A 19,221-nucleotide genomic window follows, 5' to 3' on the forward strand; every position below is an offset into this window, starting at 1 on the left:
ACGCTCCCAAGAAAATGCCCCTCCCATCTCTTGCCACCGCCGCCAACGCCACCAGGTTAGAGTTTTTGGAGAGGGCAGCATCAACATTTACCTTCATCAACCCTGGTGGAGGTGGGATCCACCTAGAAGCCGCAGCCGGGACAGCGCACGCCGGCGCACTGCCCAACCTCTCCGACTTCGGCGTCGCCATCTCCAGGTCTGCAATAAACCTCTCGATGAAGCTGTGAGTTGACAGCGGGCTTTGAAACATGTTTTCATGAATAGCTTTCCTCCTCGCATACCAGATTGCCCACACCGATACAAACAGTCGCACCCGGTGATCATGATCGAGACCCCGAATTGCTTCATGGAGCCACCCGCACGCGTTGTCGTCTCGCGTCTGGCTGATAAACTCAACAATTTCATCACTCTGTAGAGCCCAGACACATCTCGCCATGTTGCACTCTAGCAGTGAATGCTTCCATGAGTCCTGACCGCCACAGATGGAGCACGCACTCGTTTGTGCCATGTGGTGGCGGTGCCTCACATCGGCCGTCGGAATGGAGTACTTAGCAAGCCTCCAGAGGAACACCCTGATCTTTGACGGGACTTTGATAGACCACAAGTCCGCCCACTCTCGCTGGTCCGCTTCAACATCTGATCTTCCCGGATTATGTTCAATCCAATCCGATCTCCTCTCACACATACTGGCAAGCATCCGATAAGCCGATCGGACTGTGAAAACATCGGACTTCTCGTAATGCCATGCCCAGAAATCCGCCTGCCTGCGCCCCGACAACGGAATACTTTTGATCAGCTCCCCATCCATTGGCAGGAAGTGAGTATCCACTACCTGCACATTCCACATGAGTGTCACCGGATCAATTAGTTCACTGACCTTAACCGGCGGTGTCTCGCTGATGCAGCAGATCGGCCGTAACTACCCATCCCTAGGGATCCATTTCGAGCTCCACACCTCCGTCTCTTCACCGGTGCCAATCCTCCGGATGAGACCATGCTGAAGAACATCTCGGCCATCAATGATAGCATGCCACACTCTGGACGGAGAAGGTCCCAGAGCCGCATCCAAGAACAAAGTATCCGGGAAGTACACCGCCTTGAGAACCCTCGCACTGAGCGTGTCTGGATCCTGCAAAATCCTCCACGCCTGCCGAGCCAACAATGCATGGTTGAACATCTCTATATATCGGAAACCCATGCCTCCCAAGTTTTTTGGTTTAGTCATCTCCTCCCATGCAACCCAGCACGTCTTCCGACTGCCCTCCTTGCTTCCCCACCAGAAGCTCCGGAGTAATCTGTCAATGTGCTGGCATAATCCCCGAGGAAGTCTGAAACAAGACATCGAGAAAGTAGGAACAGCTTGCGCCACAGACTTGATGAGGACTTCTTTGCCGCCAGAAGAAAGGGTTTGTTCTAGCCAGCCCTGAACTCGCTTCCACACCCTGTCTTTTAGATATTTGAAGGCCCCATTTGTCAAAACCCCCACATCCGAGGGCATGCCCAGATACTTCTCGCTGAGTGCAACATTATGAACTTGTAGGGCATTCATGACCACTTCACGAGTGCTCTCACTAACTCCTTTTGCGAAGTGTATAGATGATTTGTCCATATTAATCCGTTGTCCAGAAGCCTGGCAATAGATGTGTAACACATCTTTCACCTGATCCGCACTCTCCCTATTCACCTTAAAAAACAGCAGGCTGTCATCTGCAAACAAAAGGTGACTAACCATCGGAGCCGAGGCTGCCACTGTAATTCCCCTGAGGTTTGATGACTGGATTCTGGACTTCAAAAGTCACGAAAGGCCCTCTGCTGCTAGTAAGAACAAATAAGGTGAGATCGGATCCCCCTGGCGGATCCCCCTAGACGGTGCAAAACTCTCGCTCCCCATTAAAAAGAACAAAGAAAGAAACCGAGGTTACCAATCTCATAATGGAGTCGACCCACATCTGATGAAAGCCAAGCCGTAGCATGATAGCTCTTAGGTAGCTCCACTCCACCCGGTCATAAGCTTTCCGCATATCCAGCTTAAGAGCAGCGAACCTGCTGTCGCGGCCACGCTTCTTCTTCATGAAATGCATACACTCATAAGCTGTAATTATGTTATCGGTAATCAACCGTCCTGGCACAAAGGCTGACTGCTCTTCTGAGATCACATCAGGCAGCACCTTCTTCAGTCTGTTTGCCATCACCTTGGAGGCTATTTTGTAGACGACGTTGCATAAGCTTATAGGCCTAAACTGGCCCAACTCCTCCAGGCTCTCCACTTTTGGGATAAGTACAATGCAAGTACTGTTGATAACTGAAGGATCATCCTCCCCTCTCAAGATTCTAAGCACCACCTCAGTTACCTCGTCACCACATAAATCCCAATAGCGCTGGAAAAAGTGAGCTGGCATGCCATCCAGTCCAGGCGCCTTGGTCGGAAACATCTGAAACAACGCTGCCTTAACTTCTTCCTTCTCGAAAGGTGCCACCAAGCCCTCATTCATAGCCTGTGTCACCTTCACAGGGACCGTGTTCAGAACTTGATCCATCTCAGTAGTACCCTCAGAACTATATAGAGTCTTATAAAATTCAGATTCCATAGCACCCATCTCTGACTCGTTCTCGGTACACTGACCGTTGGCCTTCTTTAGTTTAACAATCCTGTTCTTTCTTCTTCGCTGGCTAGCTCTGAGATGAAAGAATTTGGTATTCTTATCACCCACTGCCAACCACATTATTCTGGATCACTGTTTCCACATTATCTCCTCCCTGTGATTCAGCTCCATAATTCGCTCCACGACCTTGACCTCGGCGTGTGACGGTCCCACCCGAGTTGGCTCCGATCTCAGGCGCTCGAGCTCCTCATTCAGCGTTTTCAGCTCCTGACGAACATGGCCAAAGGTATGCGTATTCCAGAGGCTAAGGCTCCTAGCCACCGAGGTGAGTTTGTCGTGCAGCTCGCTGAGGGTGTGCGTCTTCCCAGCGTTCTGCCAAACACCAGCAAGCATGTCCCCGAACTCCTTATGAGACTCCCACATCACCTCATATCTAAACATCTTCTTTGCACGCCGCTTCCTGCCTCTATCCACCGCCCAATCCCACTGTAACAAGATAGGATCATGGTCCGATGCCGTGGCCGTGAGGTGCGACACCCGATTGGAGGGGAAGTGGGTACACCAATCGGCCGTCGCCAGCGCCCGGTCTAGCCTGACCCGGCAAAAAGAACCACCTGCCACCTTCTTCTCAAAAGTCCACTTCCGACCCACGAAGCCGAGGTCGTACAACCCACACACATCAACTGCTTCCCGAAAGCCCTCGATCTGTGCCCTGCTATGCTCTTGCACACCAGAGTGCTCTTCTCTATGCAGGACCTCATTGAAGGCCCCAATGCACACCCACAGTAGGTGAGATGAAGCTTTGATAAATTTTAACAAGTCCCAAATCTTGTGGTGCTCCAAGGCCTGTGCCTCACCGTAAACACACGTCAACCGCCATGGCTCCCCCCCGGACTCAGTCACCACTGCATCAATGTGGTACTGTGAGTACGGTAAAATCTCCACTTTTGTTTTATTATTCCAAAAAATTCCCAGGCCACCACTATGGCTCAAACTACTAACAGCGAAAGCATTATCAAAACCAAGAGTACTTTTAAGCGACACAACCCGCGCTTTATGGATCTGAGTTTCCAACACACATAGCACGGTCGGGGCAAACTTCCTCGCTAGCTCACGAAGCTCTTTTACTGTCGCGGCATTGCCCAATCCGTGACACTGTCGCGGTGTTGCCCAATCCGTGACAGTTCCAACTTAGGCAACTCATTGATCCCGACGGTGCTCCATGCCGGAGCCCCCTCGTCCTTGGACAGTTCCACTGCAGAGCGTATGGTGTTCACCAAAGATGCCTTGCTGAAGTTCCTCGTCGTCAACAATTTCGTCGCCGCCATCCACTTAATGGATGGGAGGTTCTCGCTCTCCTCCTTCCGCAGAACCACTCCTTCCCTCTCCACCTCACTGAGTTGGAGTTTCTGGAGCAGCTCCTCCACGCCAACATCCCTCCTCGTCGACCCCGTGCGCAACGGTTCCGCCGCCATGACCACCCCTTCCTCAACCCTAGCAGATCGGAACAGGGAGTCCCGCCAAGGCTGGGTAGTTGAGTAAATCAACCCCTTGATTAGCCTGAGTGGAGACAGCCTAAACACCCACCAAGGGAGGTTCGGTGTCGGGGTAAACCTCTGGCGAAGAGGATCGCCGCCGGAGTCGCCAACCCTAGTCGCCTAGGTCTTTTCATTTTCGCGTCTGGTTTGCAAGTCAGCCATGTGCGCAGTAGTGGAAGGGCTCATCTCCGCACGCTCCTTCATGGGCCACGAGACTACGATGCGGTGCGGCCAGTGGCGGCCCAGGCCCGTGCCGTCATCTACTATTTTTTTACATAGGCCCTTGCCTTTCCCGCCACAAATCGATTTCCTTCGGGCTTCCGCGGAACGATTTCATTCTATTTCGTCCCCCTCTCTCCGCTTCAAAACCCAGGCGCCTAGACCCTTCCCGAAAATCTAGGACACCAGAGACCCACCGCCATGTCCCTCGGCCCCTCCGACGCCGCCATCCAGGCCGCTCATGACGGGAAGCTCCGCCGCCGCCGCCGCCGTAGCCGTGAAGTGCGACGTTTCACTAGTCCCCGTGCGTAATTTGATTCCCGCGATCTCTCTCTTGGATGACTAGAAATGGCGAGCGGCTTGGACTTGCGGGGAGTGAGGGGCTCCAAGGGACGGACCTTACTCCACTTCGCGGCGGCCGAGGGGCGCCTCAAGGTCTGCAAGTTCCTGGTGGAGGGATCGGGGCTCCACGTCGACTCCACCTCTGCGGAAGGTGAATTGCTCCGCCGCCGCCGCCGATATCAGATTGTTCGCTGTTCTTCTGAAAAAAATACATCATCTCCGGTGCAGGCGAGACACCGATTCTCCTTGCCGCCGGAGCTGAGGGGCGCGATGTGAGAACCGCCCAATTTGCCCTCAGTTTAGGTGAAATTATTGATTAATCCCTTTAAGATGAGGGCTAGCACGTGTCCGTCTCTCGACACGCCACGTGCTAATCCACACCTTAGAGGCACTTAACCAACACAAATCACCTAGAACGAGAACAAACCCGGTAGTCCCGGTACGTGTTTGCCACATGCCCAGGATTAAGCACACGTACCGTTATACAAGCGCGTACATTGCCAATAATCCACAAAGAGCAGTTTTACACACTTAATATTACAAGTTCAATATAGGTGGGTTTCAAGCTTCACTTACAAGTCTTGGGCTCACGAAAGTCATATTAAACAAAAACGTAAAATTTATTGTATTTACATACTCTCATGGAGTTCAGCTACGATAAAACATATCTAAGATGATGATGCCTTGCTCAAGGACATCACCACAGCCTCAACGACCTACTCCTCCCCCGCATTAGGATCAGCAGGGTAGAAGTGGCCGAACACCACTTCCGGCTCACCTGCAACTAGGTTTAGAAAGCACCCTGAGTACAAAGGTACTCCGCAAGACTTACGCGATTAAATAAGCAAGGATCATGCATTGGCTCAAGTAAAAGCTTTAAGGTTAAGTAATTATTGCATAAGCATTAGCTCTCTACACTATCACCTATCAGAATTGATTATTATTGCCCAAACCCCTAAATAATTTTAGTTGATTAAAAGAATAACATAATAATCAATAGATCATTGACAAGACATGAAACCAACACCAACAAAACCGGAACTCTCTAAGAGGAATTCGGCGAACCAAGATGTGACAACCCAGGTAATTAAAATGCTAAGCAAGAGAAATTAAATATAGCATTATGCCTAATTAACCAAGAAAAGTTGAAATAAATGCATGTGTATGTGTGTATGTGCATGTACCTTTAGGTAAAATACATCTTTTATAGGTTTAAATATATTTGTTCACCATCGCCATGAAATGACAAATAGAATGCAATGATATACACCCTAGGTGATGTTTAAAATTTTTGCAAGAGTAATCAAATTCAAATTTTAAAGTGTTCACATGAAATGATGAAATAATTCAAATCTTTACAACATGCTTTGAAAATAATTTTCAAACCATAGCTCAAATAAACTTTTGTCCAAAACCAAAGTTGTATAGTTTTAAATGTTGAAAAACTTTCGTGTTCAAGGATTTTCTGGTTGCTACACAAAAATTGAAGAGAAATTTGAATTTGAACTCGAATAGGGCAATAATTCATATTCATTGAACATTTAAATTTAATTCTTAAACTAGGCTTCAAATAAGTTTGTACCTAAAATGAAAGTTGTAGAATTTTGAATTTTGAATTTTGAACAATTTTTGTATTCAAAAATTTTCGAGTTTCAATTGAAAATTTTGAGAAAAATCAAAGTCAACCCTCTCTCTCCCTCCTCTCTCTCTCTCCCTCCTCTGCTCTGCTTCCCTGCTTCCTGAGAGTAGAGCCGAGCACGCCGCGGCCAGCATGCCCAGCACGCAGCCTGCTCGCTGCCTCCGCCATGATCGCACCGCCTTGCCGCGCCCCTGCCTGCACCGCTGCTGAGCCTCTGCTCCTCCGCACGCCACCACCCGACGAGCGCTCGGCGACAACGCCGTGGCGACGCCGCTGGCCTTCAATGCCGCTCACCACCGACGCCCCCAACCCCTGCAGCTCACCCCGGCCCTCCCCTTTTCTTTGAGCCGAAGCTCCCTCACCCCTCACTCTTCACTTCTCTTGCCCAAGAACCAAGCCCCAGCCTACCCTGCGCCCAGGCACACCTTCGCCATCACCATGGCCGCCGCCATCACCTGAGCCACCGCGGAGCTCTCCCATCCGGCCCTCCTCCACCCGAGCAAGCCCTCTAGCTAGCTTCTCCATGGCTTGGTGAAGCTCCCAGACCACCCCACTGCCGCTTCCCCTCGCCGGAGCGCCGCCGCCGCGGCCTGCCGTCGCCGCCGCTCACTGCTCCCGCGGGGAGCACACCTCCGGCCATCCCCAACCTCGTTTGAGCCCACAAACGGGTAGAGCTCGATCTCCTCTAGCTCCTCCCCCACTTTCCCCTCACCGCCGGCGACCAGAGCCACCGGATTTCGGCCGGGAAAGGCCGCCCCTATCCTGCCCTTCTTCAACCTCCGTCCAAGGGCATGGTTGTGATTTGTTTTTAGATCCCAGGGGGTTTTGCGCTAAAGTCAAGGGCATGTCTGCAAATCTCGTTTTCAGTTTTCAGTTTCAAATAGCAAAATTGTAAATTCGTTTAAAAATCGTATAAAAATAAAAAAAATGCAAACTCAACTGTTATGGAATCTTTGCAAAGAGATCTACAACTTCTGTTACATGAACTTTTTCTTTTGCTCATTAGTTTTTGCTCTATGTAAAATACAAAGAATAGGTAGCTTTTATGGTATCTCAAGTTATATGCATGTTCTGGTTCTGAGTTTTGGACAGTGTTGTATTACCAAATAGTATAACTCTGTGTAAAAATTTCATGACCATAGGAGAAATCTAGCTATAGGTTTTAATAGACCTTGCTTTATGCCTAGGATAAATAGTTTTATTTATACAAATTGTTCTGCTAATATTAATTATCTGAAACTGTTACAGTTGCTCTATTGTGATTCATGTATTCCTCAGAAAAAGTTTGGAAATTTTTAGTTAAGTCAAACTGATCCAAATAATTTATGGTAGGAAGAAATATACTAAATAAAGACAAATAGTTTCTCTGTATAGAAAAATCTCATATTTTTACTAGAGCTTCTATTAGAGTACTAAATCCTTCTGGTAAAGTTTGAGCCTCTAGAAATTAGTGTGACAGCCTATGGAAATTAGTTTTGATCCATATAGCTATATGTTTCTCTATTTTTCATGCTCTGTTTACTGCTCCATAAAATCTGAAAAATTAACAGTAGACGCCACATAAGAGTAGGAAGCCTCAGTAAAAATTTTAGCATCTTTACTTGTATTGTTTGTTCTGTATAAATGAATCTTACTCCTAGTTGTAGTTGTTTAATGTCTTTTTAATAATTAATATGCTCAATGAATTTAGCTAAAAATTACACAGTAGGCATGTTACTCAGATGTGTACATTACATAAAAATTTCAATACCAGAAAGTTTATGTAACCCTAGTTATGGCGTTACAGGTTAGTATAGTGTTAATTAAGAAAAATACCATTTCTACATGTCAAGAAAATGAAAGACAACAAACTCCTAGTCCTTTTATGAATAAAATCATGTTAGATAGTACTCTATAAACGATTTCCCAATAAAGAGAACATAATCTCCAACTTAACTGGAGTTGTGCTGGCTTGCACTTTATAGTGAATTAAATCATGAATTGAGATCATCACGTAAACTCATGCATATGCATCTCGTGTAGATTCGACTACTCTCGCCGACGGTACGTACGAGTTGGTGCCGGAGTCCGAGAGTGAGCAGCGCGAAGCCCAAGCTAATCTAACTGAAGCCGCCGAAGACCCGAACCAAAGTTCGGAAGAGCCCAAGGCTAACTTTACTTGGCAAGGCAAGCCCCGGAGCATGTCCTATCTATTGTAGATTTATGCAACTACTTATATTTCTATATACTTGTGTATTTACATTTATAGGAGTTGATTGAAATCTTAGTTGCATGATCCTAGGTACCTATGCTTGAACACTAGTTGGTTTAGGTCGCTAGTTGGCTAGGCTAATGGTTCGGTAGAAGTCGAGTGATTTCTTGTCACTCGCGAGAATTATAGGAATTGAATGTCCACTACATACTGCAACTATAAGGCTCACGGGCGGGGCTGTGGCACTTGTGATGCCCCGTCTATTTAGTGAAAATGGATAAGGCCGCAGTGTGTGGTAGTGGTGGTTAAGTGTTTGAACGTACTAACCACATGCCGAGAATATGGTAATCGGTAAGCTTAAGTACTGGATTGAACCGAGGCCGGAACATACTCCCCACCGTCTTGAACTCGTTCACATCTAGCTAATGACGAGTACAGAGTCGTCGTACTGCTGTACTTGAGGGCGGTGGGCATGTTCCGTGAAGCGGGAATTGAAGGGAACTGTTGCGTGGGTGACTCTGTTCTCTTGCGTGTGTTTAGGTCTGCCTGGCCAGGTTAACAAATTTGATTCGAATCGTCCGCTTCTCACGGTTTGGTACTGCTTAACCCTTTTGCCACATAGAGTAAGAAGTGGAACAATGATGATGAGAAACATGGTTGAATGATGAAAAATAATTGTTTTTCACCATGTATGCTTTTGGATAGATGCTAATGTAGAATGGTTAATCAAACTAGAACTTGAAAGCTAAAATCAGAAAATAAGGACTTACTCTTTATTGCTTTTCGGCAAAAACAAACCCCTCAAGCCAAAAGCCTTGCATGTCTAGTTAGATGGTTAATTATATCCTAGTCGGGTAAGCCTTGCTGAGTATTGGTATACCCAGCCTTGCTTGTGGCTCAACTTTGTTTTCAGGTGATACGTTTGAAGATCAGGTAGCTAGCTTGACTTGGCCGTGTACTTTACCCCCTGGTTGGTCGGTGGAATGGGATTCGACTCCGGCCAACGATGACAATGCCGAGTGATGTCATGTACGGGCTTCATCATGACATCTTGTATCGTCGTTTAGAACTCGCTTTATTTCCGCTGCAGTTGAACTCTGAACTACTTTCAATTTGAATTTCAAGTACCTTTTTAAGATTTCAAACTCGGTTTGTAATATTTAAGTTAAGACTCTGTGATGTAAGAATTTGTGAAATGTTGTACTCTCGGGACTCACCTTCGTGTGAGTTGCATGTAAGCTTTGGGTTCGATCGACGCTCAGGTGGATTCTTAGGGACTTTACCCGACTGCACTGCCGGATTACTCCGTTTGAAGTGCATGTTAGCCGGGATTACCTTTAGGGTGATGGTTAGCGTACTTGAGCCGGATTAATTTGGGCGGTACTGCCACACAAGAGCTTGCTCATATCCGAGAGCGCGGCAATTCGAATTGATTATAACCTTGAAAGGGTGTACTACTTTACCCACACGATGCGAGGACCATGCGACTCACCCAACCGGCCAGAGTTGGATAAGGGGATACTCGCGTCAGCCGTTCCCAACAAGGCTCGATCATTGAACCTCACACCTAGCTTACGAGTAGAGACTTAGTTCCACCAGGGACATCTCTAAACTTTCCTACACATAGGTCCACCTGGGGACACACTAAGCCTTTCTGCATAGCCCGTAGCCACGTATCTAGGACTGCACATCAATGATCAAGTCAAAGAAGGTAATTGGCTCATCCGTACCATTATATTGGATATGTGGTAGCACGGAAAGGTGCTCAAGGCCGATGGCATCCACTCGGTCCTTAATCGATCCAAGCGGACTATGCCCATGTGACTTCATTCTCTAGGCCCTACCCTTCCGCTCGAATCTCGATACTACCAAACTCCACTAGCCACCAAACCAAACCAGTGCGATCAAGGATTATCGGTAAGTGTGATCCTCCAAACCATTCCTGTCTAGCGAGCAATAGAAGTATTCTAAGCAGGGCTAAGCATCTAGTCAAGTTAAGTAATTAACTATCTAACTAGTGCCAAGAATAGGGATAACAAATCAAGGAAGGATTATGCATAAAGATAGGTATAAAAATCCAATACATACATACTATATATAACCCAACATTACCCGGTGAGATAACTAACTAACTCAGATTAAATAGGAGCAAGGAATCATGCTTAGCTGCTTGCCTTGGTTAACTTCGGGTTCGACCACGAATGGGATTCCGGGTTCAGGCTCCACGGACTCGGTGGGCTCCACGGGTTCGTTCTCCGATGATTCGGTCACTAAAATGCATGAATGAGATGCATGCATTAGTGCGATGCTATGCTTATGCATAAAATAAAATACACTAGATGATATGCGCGAAAAGATATGCACGAGGTAACATTTTGGATATGCAATCCTGACAAACCCGGAAGTTCCAGAATTTCAAACCCGGAGGTTCCGGGTTCACTGGATTTCGCCAAAACATGCACGGCGTGGCGTGGACGCGGCCACGCCGCGCGTGGCGCAGCGCGTTCATGCTCGCATGTCGCGCACAGCGACGGCGCAAGGCGGCACGGCGAGGCAGGGCTGGAGAGGGGCAGGGGGGCGCGCACGGCGTGTCCCAGACGGCGGCGAGTCTTACCGGCGGCGGCACGAGCGGAGAGGAGCAACGGCGGGGCGGCGCGACAACGAACGGCGGCTGCTGTCGGAGGGCAACGCCGAACGGCCTGCACGGCTAGAGAGAGGGCCGGATGAGGAGGGGAACGGGTCGAGGAGAGGGAGGAGAAGCTTCCCATGCGAGGAATTGAGAAGAGGCCGACCAGAGACGACGAATCGACGGCGACGGCGGAGCTCGGGCCGGCGTCAATGGTGGAGGGGGGAAACAGGAGCTAGGGTTTGAGGGGAAAGGGGGCCCGGCTTGCTTTAAGGGGCGAGGATAGGAGTGGGAGGGCGGCACGGCACGCGAGGATGGCCGGCGCGTGGCGCGAGGTTGGCCGGAGGCGGCGGTGACGTGGGCCGCGCCGTGATTCGTGCTCTGCCCACTGAACATAGCAAAACCGGATGTTCCGGTTTTTGAACCCGGAACTTCCGGAATTACTAATTTTCCAAAACCTGGGATGTTACAATCTACCCCCCTTAAAGAATCTCGTCCCAAGATTTAGTTAAGCAAGAGGGGAAGGATAAATCTCAGACTAAGTTGAGGCCATATTCACCTAGACAAGATAAACATCAAAGAGATGGTGCACAAGGGCAGGGATGATGTGATGTGAGACATTCCTAGGGCTTTCTTGATGGTGACTGTGTACACATATATAACATCTAGAACTATGAACTTCATTAAGAAAGTGGGGTGGGGTAGGGAGAAAACTTACTCATCGGAAAAGAATTCCGGGTATTCTTGACGTAACCGATCCTCACGCTCCCACGTGGCTTCATCTTCGGAATGATTGCTCCATTGGACCTTTATAAACTTCACCATGTTATGCTTCACCTTTCTTTCATCTCGATCAAGAATGGCTATTGGGTGTTCTTCGTAGGTAAGACCCGGTTGAAGGTCAAGTGACTCAAGGTTAATGGCGTCCGTTGGAACACGATGACACTGCTTCAATTGAGAGATATGAAAGACATTGTGCACGGCGGAGAGTGATTGAGGAAGTTCCAATTGATAAGCCACTGCTCCAACTTTCTTGCTAATCTGAAAAGATCCAACATAGCGTGGCGCTAACTTTCCTCTGACTTGGAAACGGCGAGTGCCCTTAAATGGAGAAACCTTGAGATAGACATAATCACCAATTTTGAGGTGGAGTTCTCGGTGACGACGATCAGCATAAGTCTTCTGGCGAGATTGAGCAATGCGAAGATTCTCACGAATAATCCTGACTTGATCCTCGGCATCTTTCACCAAATCTGGACCAAAGAAAGGCCTTTCTCCAGATTTGGACTAATTGATCGGAGTTCTGCACCGTCTTCCATAGAGAGCTTCAAAAGGAGACATTTTGATACTTGCTTGATAACTATTGTTATAAGAGAACTCTGCGAACGGCAAGCAAGTAACCCATTTCTTCTCATATATAAGAGCACAGGCTCATAGCATGTCTTCTAAGATTTGATTGACTCTCTCGACTTGACCATCGGTTTGAGGATGATAAGCCGTACTATACGTGAGATTAGTTCCCATAGCTTCGTGAAGACTTCTCCAAAAGTGAGCAACAAACTGAGGACCGCGGTCAGAGACAATTTTCTTAGGAACACCATGAAGACAGACAATGCGAGTGAGGTACAACTCCGCATATTGCTTGACATGATATGTAGTCTTTACTGGAAGGAAATGAGCCAATTTTGTCAAACGATCCACAATTACCCATATGGAATCATATCCTTGAGAAGACATGGGTAATCCAGTGATGAAATCCATTCCAATTTCTTCCCGCTTCCATGATGGAATAGGTAAGGGCTGAAGAGTACCAGCTGGTTTGAGATGCTCGGCTTTAACCTTCTGGCAAACATCGCACTCGGCAACATATCGAGCGATTTCTCGCTTCATGCGAGTCCACCAAAACCTTTACTTGAGATATTGATACATTTTGGTACTGCCCGGATGAATGGAGAATTGAGAACTATGGGCTTCATCCAGGATAATTCGCCTGAGGCTATGATCCTTAGGCACCACAATACGCTTCCCAAAGAATAGAACTCCTTCATTATCAGTAGAGAAGCATCGAGCTTTGCCCTCTTTCATTAATTCCCGAATTCGAGCCATACCCTTGTTTTTCTTTTGAGCTTCCTTAATTTGATCATAAAGGTCAGATTTGACCGTAAGAGTAGTAAGATAACCTCCTTTGACCATAGAAATTCCGAGTTTCCGAAGATCATCACAGAGAGTATGCACAGGAGGAGCTATGGTCAAGCAGTTGCATTGAGCCTTTCGAATTAGTGCATCGGCGACGACATTCGCCTTACCGAGATGATAGTGCACTTCAATGTCATAATCCTGGATTAATTCAAGCCATCGACGTTGCCTCATATTGAGATCAGATTGAGTGAAAATATACTTGAGGCTCTTGTGATCAGTATAGATGTTGCAATGATCACCAAGCAGATAATGACGCCATGTTTTTAGAGCATGGACAACAGCCGCAAGCTCTAAATCATGGGTAGGATAATTTTCTTCATGTCGCTTGAGTTGACGAGAAGCATAGGCCACTACTCGGCCTTCTTGCATAAGAACACAGCCAAGACCGACGCGAGAAGCATCGCAATAAACATCGAAACTCTTGGAAATATCTGGCTGAGCAAGAACTGGAGCAGTAGTGAGACGATCCTTAAGGGTTTGAAAGGCTTCTTCACAGGCTGGGGACCACTCAAACTTGACCCCATTCTTCAGTAACTCGGTCATAGGCTTCACAATTTTAGAAAAATTCTCTATGAACCGGCAGTAATATCCCGCAAGTCCAAGAAAACTCCGGATCTCATAGACATTCTGTGGTTGCTTCCAATCCAGAACATCTTGCACCTTGCTAGGATCTACAGCAATACCATCCTTGGAGAGGACATGACCAAGAAAAGAGACCTTTTCAAGCCAAAACTCATATTTGCTGAACTTGGCATAAAGACAATGCTCTCTAAGTTTTTGGAGGACGATATGAATATGACGAGCATGATCTTCTTTGGTCTTGGAATAAATGAGAATATTATCAATAAAGATGATCACAAAAACATCAAGTTCCTCCATGAAGATGCTATTCATCAGATACATGAAATAAGCCGGTGCATTGGTGAGGCCGAAAGACATGACAGTGAATTCATAAAGACCATATCTAGTAGAAAAAGCCGTTTTTGGAATATCTTCTTTCCGGATCTTGATTTGATGATAACCTAATCTTAAATCAATCTTGGAGAAATATCAAGCTCCTGAGAGTTGATCAAATAAGATATCAATCCGAGGAAGAGGATATTTGTTCTTGACAGTGACTTCGTTTAACGGACGGTAATCAACACACATCCGTAAACTATCATCTTTCTTCTTCACAAAAAGAGCCGGGTATCCCCAAGGAGAGGAGCTCGGACGAATGAAACCCTTATCCAACAGAATCTTGAGTTGTTTCTTTAATTCCTTCAACTCATTGGGAGGCATTCGGTAAGGCTGTCTAGAGATAGGAGCAGTCCCGGGCATAAGCTCTATAATGAATTCCACCTCACGATCAGGAGGCATACCCGGTAATTCTTCTAGAAAGACATCCGGATACTCACAAACCACGGGAATATCTTCCAACGCCGTGGCTTTGGCACTCGCCAAGGCATATAAACAAGATTCCACCTTGGCAAGAGACAGTAAAACTCTACTCCCAGAAGGGTGCAAAAGATCAATAGTGCGGGGCCCACATTTGATAACTCCATCATGCTTACCCAACCAATTCATCCCAAGAATCACATCTAACTCCAGCTTGTCTAGAATGAGAAAATTGGCTCGAAAAGTAACTCACTCAATGAGAATTGGAACCTCACTAGCAAAGTGTCTGGCAATGATTTCCCCACCCGGTGATTCTATATGGTATGACACTTGTAGGTTTTGCATCTCAAGCTTACTATGCAGCATAAATTTCTTGCTAATGAAAGAAAAAGTTGCTCCAGAATAAAAAAGAACCATAGCAGGGTGAGATTCGATTAGGAGCGTACCCATGAGGACTTCGGCATTCTCCGAAATTGCTTCGGCGGTGGTGTAGTTGAGGCGGCCACGTTTAGGAGCTTGTTGTGGCTTAACTTCTTGACGCTGTGCTTGCGGTAGAGGATTATTAGGCCTGGGTGCATTGAAGGCACCGCCACGCCTCGGAGAGGGACAATCCTTGGAGAAGTGGTCTGTGCCACCACAATTGTAGCACGGACCCTTTGCGGCAACACCTGGGTTGCTCCAATAGGCATTGACCGGCCTAGGAGCTTGTCCTTGAGGAGGTTGAGGGTGACGCGCAATCCACATAGGATGGGGAGGTTGAGCTCCCGGCGCCCGAGGTGGAAAAGGAGAAGGCCCCAGACGTGGACGTGAGGAGCTACCGCCCGCAGAGGTAGGAGCGGGGCACTTGTTCTTTGCCTCAAGATTCTTCATCTTGTGCTCAGCTCTGATGGCGATATTCACCAAGTCATTGAAGTCTTCAAACTTGGTAGTGGAGAGCTTGTCTTGCAACTCTGCAGAGAGCCCATCGTACAGGCGTTCTTGTTTCTTGGCATCGGTGGCCACTTCTTCAGGTGCATATTGGGAGAGGGTGTTGAAGGCATTGACATAGGCCATCACATCACGATTTCCTTGAGTAAGATTCAGAAATTCTTTCTTCTTGATATCCATTATACCCTTGGGGATATGGAAAGAGCGAAAAGTTATACGAAACTCCTCCCATGTGAAGCGGTGGTTGGCAGGGTGAGATGCCTTGAAGTTCCTCCACCGAGCCCCAGGGGCATCATGCAGTTGATGAGCAACAAAGAGGACCTTCTCATGTGGCTCACATTCAATAAGACCAAGTTTCTCATCAATGATATTGAGCCAAAAATCCGCATCAAGAGGATCCTTAGAGCCACGAAAGATGGGCGGGTTGGTGTGGAAGAAATCCCCAAACCTGTTCACTCGAGGCTCAGCCCTTGGACCATTATTGCCAGCATTGCCCATCTGATTGACTAAGTGCGCCATGAGATCAGTTTGTCGAGCCAGGACGTCCGCGAGGGTTGGATGAACGAGAGGATTAGGAAGGGGAACATCGTTGTTGCGATTGTTATTGCCACCCGAACCATTGGCACCATCCCTCTCGGTTCCCGAACGCAACACCATCATGTTAATAAACAAAACGGTTAGCGGTCAGGAATGAAAGATGGAGAATGGTTCTCAAAGGCAGGGTGGAAAGACAATGTGTAGATAAAAATCTAACACATAACCAACACTAGAATAACATATCTAAGAGAAGAGGTAGATTTGGCCCACTAAAATTAACAAGAACGAGATCAGCGAAAACTAACCACGGCACCTTAGATTAGTTAGATGCAGATTTGAAAACCAAAGGAAAGTATGCATGCATGCGAGGTATGAATGCAACATGACGTCTCCTCACATCGTGAGCACGCCTTAACGTTCTAACACTCACTCACGACCCAAAACAACCGCATTGTCCAGCAGCGCTACAACCCTCCTAATAGCGCTCAGGACAATTGGTGATTCCCACCTTCTCAACCCCGATAAAAGGCTTAAAAGGTTTCCAGCAGATGAAAGGGTTTTCCTACTCTCCCGCTACACATGAAGACAAGAGGAGTTAAGCATGTCTTAATTAAACTTTGAAGCAGTAAGAAAGAATTAGCTCTAAGACAAAGGAAGAAAATTAGCATTTTACCTTAAGTTCAAATTTTTAACCAAAGTAAATCTTAGTGCAAGTAGTCAAATTTTATTTGACTCTCAACCCACTAAGCCAATTTTAGATTCACTTCATGGAACCTCAGCTCTGATACCCGTTGTGAGAACCGCCCAATTTGCCCTCGTTTTAGGTGAAATTATTGATTAATCCCTTTAAGATGAGGGCTAGCACGTGTCCGTCTCTCGACTCGCCAGGTGCTAATCCACACCTTAGAGGCACTTAACCAACACAAATCACCTAGAACGAGAACAAACCCGGTAGTCCCGGTACGTGTTTGCCACATGCCCAGGATTAAGCACACGTACCGTTATAAAAGCGCGTACATTGCCAATAATCCACAAAGAGCAGTTTTACACACTTAATATTACAAGTTCAATATAGATGGGTTTCAAGCTTCACTTACAAGCCTTGGGCTCATGAAAGTCATATTAAACAGAAACGTAAAGTTTATTATATTTACATACTCTCACGGAGTTCATCTATGATAAAACATACCTAAGATGATGATGCCTTGCTCAAGGACATCACCACAGCCGCAACGACCTACTCCTCCCCCGCATTAGGATTAGCGGGGTAGAAGTGGCCGAACACCACTTCCGGCTCAACTGCAACTAGGTTTAGAAAGCACCCTGAGTACAAAGGTACTCCGCAAGACTTACGCGATTAAATAAGCAAGGATCATGCATTGGCTCAAGTAAAAGCTTTAAGGTTAAGTAATTATTGCATAAGCATTAGCTCTCTACACTATCACCTATCAGAATTGATTATTGTTGCCCAAACCCCTAAATAATTTTAGTTCATTAAAAGAATAACATAATAATCAATAGATCATTGACAAGACATGAAACCAACACCAACAAAACCGGAACTCTCTAAGAGGAATTCGGCGAACCAAGAGCTTACTCATATCCGAGAGCGCGGCAATTCTAATTGATTATAACCTTGAAAGGGTGTATTACTTTACCCACACGACGCGAGGACCATGCGACTCACCCAACTGGCCAGAGTTGGATAAGGGGATACTCGCGTCAGCCGTTCCCAACAAGGCTCGATCATTGAACCTCACACCTAGCTTACGAGTAGAGACTTAGTTCCACCAGGGACATCTCTAAATTTTCCTACACATAGGTCCACTTGGGGACACACTAACCCTCTCTGCATAGCCCGTAGCTACGTATCTAGGACTGCACATCAATGATCAAGTCAAAGAAGGTAATTGGCTCATCCGTACCATTATATTGGATATGTGGTAGCACGGAAAGGTGCTCAAGGCCGATGGCATCCACTCGGTCCTTAATCGATCCAAGCGGACTATGCCCATGTGACTTCATTCTCTAGGCCCTACCCTTCCACTCGAATCTCGATACTACCAAACTCCACTAGCCACCAAACCAAACCAATGCGATCAAGGATTATCGGTAAGTGTGATCCTCCAAACCATTCCTGTCTAGCGAGCAATAGAAGTATTCTAAGTAGGGCTAAGCATCTAGTCAAGTTAAGTAATTAACTATCTAACTAGTACCAAGAATAGGGATAACAAATCAAGGAAGGATTATGCATAAAGATAGGTATAAAAATGCAATACATACATACTATATATAACCCAACATTACCCGGTGAGATAACTAACTAACTCAGATTAAATAGGAGCAAGGAATCATGCTTAGCTGCTTGCCTTGGTTAACTTCGGGTTCGACCACGAACAGGATTCCGGGTTCAGGCTCCACGGACTCGGTGGGCTCCACGGGTTCGTTCTCCGACGATTCTGTCACTAAAATGCATGAATGAGATGCATGCATTAGTGCGATGCTATGCTTATGCATAAAATAAAATACACTAGATGATATGCGCGAAAAGATATGCATGAGGTAACATTTTGGATATGCAATCCTGACAAACCCGGAAGTTCCGGAATTTCAAACCCGGAGGTTCCGGGTTCAAACCCGGAGGTTCCGGTTTTTCAAACCCGGAAGTTCCGGTTTCACTGGACTTCGCCAAAACGTGCGCGGCGTGGCGTAGACGCGGCCACGGTGCGCGTGGCGCAGCGCGTTCGTGCACGCATGTCGCGCACATCGACGGCGCAAGGCGGCGCGGCGAGGCAGGGCTGGAGAGGGGCAGGGGGCACGCGCACAGCGTGTCCCGGACGGCGGCGAGTCTTACCGGCGGCGGCACGAGCGGAGAGGAGCAACGGCGGGGCGGCGCGACGACGAACGGCGGCTGCGGGCGGAGGGCAACGCCGAACGGCCTGCACGGCTAGAGAGAGGACCGGATGAGGAGGGGAACGGGTCGAGGAGAGGGAGGAGAAGCTTCCCATGCGAGGAATTGAGAA

This window comes from Panicum virgatum, chromosome 3K (genome assembly GCF_016808335.1).
Source record: "Panicum virgatum strain AP13 chromosome 3K, P.virgatum_v5, whole genome shotgun sequence".
In the NCBI taxonomy this organism is placed as follows: domain Eukaryota; kingdom Viridiplantae; phylum Streptophyta; class Magnoliopsida; order Poales; family Poaceae; genus Panicum; species Panicum virgatum.